Below are 2263 nucleotides of genomic sequence, written 5' to 3'. Positions count from 1 at the left end.
ATTCAAATTCTAGTCTTGCTTGATGTGCAGCTCATGGCAGAACCTGAACTCTAGAAAGCTAATTATAAGGAAACTAAAGAAGTTTTTGTTTGTTTGTTTGTTTTATCTCAAGCTGTACAGTATATTAAAAGAGCAGACAGAACATTCCTCACATCATTTCATATGATACACCATAGAAAATAAAAAGAACACACAGGAATGCCAAGGTTAATTACGTACTTGAGCCTTAAATGATGATATATGCAGTTCATTAGTTTTATATGATTAGATTTAAGACATAGATTACTTTTCATAACTTGCTTAGTTGAATCTTAAATTCTCCTTTTTACCAAGTTTCCAAACAAGCTTTTTGCATGCTCATTCAGCATCTTAGACTTCTTGATTTCTCCTTTTTACCAAGTTTCCAAACATGCTTTTTGCTTGCTTATTCAGTATCTTAGCCTCCTTGATTTCTCCTTTTTACCAAGTTTCCAAACATGCTTTTTGCATGCTCATTCAGCCTCTTAGTCTTCTTGATTTCTCACTCATTTGCTTTAGTCTTCATATGTCTGTCTTCACACTTGCCACTTTCATTTTTTTTTGAAATAGTCTCTTGTTCATTTTCTGAACTCATTTAATTCCCGATCCAAATCTCAAGTGTCAACACTAAGTTTTATTCCTTCAGTGAAGACCTTGCAAGCATCTATTTCACAGTTATATTTTCTTAATTATTCTTATAATTACATCAGTACTCTGTAGCCGTGTTGTCCTTCATTTTGTGTTGGCATTATAGACTTCTTGATTGTCAGCAAGATACATTGCTTATCTGTAAGAAAGTTAAATTTTCAAAGAGTCATGAAAAGGATGAATAGGTGTTAAAATCAGTTTACATAATAGTTGCTCCCGTGATTTCACTACTTGAAAAAAAATAGTTGAAACAAGTTCTCACTATGTAGCCCTGCCTGGCCTGGAACTTGCTATGCAAATAAGGATGGCCTCAAACTCACAGAGATATGTATGCCTCTGTCTCCAGAATACATGCTCCACCACACCTGATATACTGCTACAGTGATGTCCATATCATATTCCACTCAATTCATATTTGAGGTTTTGAGTATGGATTAGTCTTTCCAAAGTCAAGTTCACTATCACTGCAGTACAAGGTAGAGCTAGTTGACTTCCCTTACCTCTGTGGTCACAACATTAAAGACTGCATCCTGTTTCTCTTATATCTTTCTTTCATTCTTAGGGCTGGGGGGATACAGCTTTGACACTTACGTAACATGTAAGTCCTTGGATTCAGCTCCCAGGACTTCTGCCTCCCATAAAAATGAGCTAGAAAGGGACTGAATTTGAGACTAGCGTGTGTCTACCCTCACTTGCAATTGCAATCAGTGAGTGGAACAATGAAGAGATGAACTTACATATTACTAACTTCTTTTTTGAATCTTCAGTTTGCATCCAGTTATTTTCTTTTACTGCCACACTTCAGTGATTTTATATTTCACTCATGTTAAAGACTGGCAGCTGACTGGGAAGCTACCAGTTTTGCTGTGTGACATGGTTCCTGGAGAGATGTGAGTACACATCTACTCACCCTAGATAGGGAAGTGATGGCAGATAGATAGATAGAAATACAGATACCACCCAAATTCAACTTGGTGAACCAATGAGTTATATTGGGGTTCACTACAAGAATGTGAAAGAGGGGTTATTTAGAGGACCATGCATAACACAAAGACAGCTGCATTATTAAAGCTCACTCCAACATGGGTGGCAGTTCACCAAAGCTGGATATCTGGAGTGCTTTGCACGACCTGCAGGCAGCTCAACAGGTTAGAAGTGTTCTTTTTGGGTAGCTCAGTTAGTCTGAGCTTCTTTTGGTTAGTTCATCTTGTTTGAGAGTGTTTCTCAGCAGTTCTTGCTGCTTTTATGTTCTTGGGGACGGAGAGGGACTAGTGAATCTGGTCAGTTTTAGGGACTTCCTGAAGCCACTGGGTTGTTTACATCCTAAGATTAATGAATTTCTAACCAGGATGGAGTGTTTCACCTCCCATAACCCCCAAACATCATAGGATATTGCCAAGCTTTTGGTTACTCTCCATAACCTGGTAGTAAGGCCTTGCTGAAGAAACAACTCTGTCTTGAAACATGAAACATTGAACTAGTGGCCAACTAGAAGCTTAGCCTCTAACTGAGTAGTGTTCATGAAGCTGGAAGGTGCTTTCCATATTACTGGATGAAACGAGTCATCATTTATATCACCCAAATACAAACCCTGTAA

This window comes from Peromyscus maniculatus, chromosome 7 (genome assembly GCF_049852395.1).
Source record: "Peromyscus maniculatus bairdii isolate BWxNUB_F1_BW_parent chromosome 7, HU_Pman_BW_mat_3.1, whole genome shotgun sequence".
Taxonomy (NCBI): Eukaryota; Metazoa; Chordata; class Mammalia; order Rodentia; family Cricetidae; genus Peromyscus; species Peromyscus maniculatus.
This window is presented reverse-complemented; position numbering follows the sequence as displayed.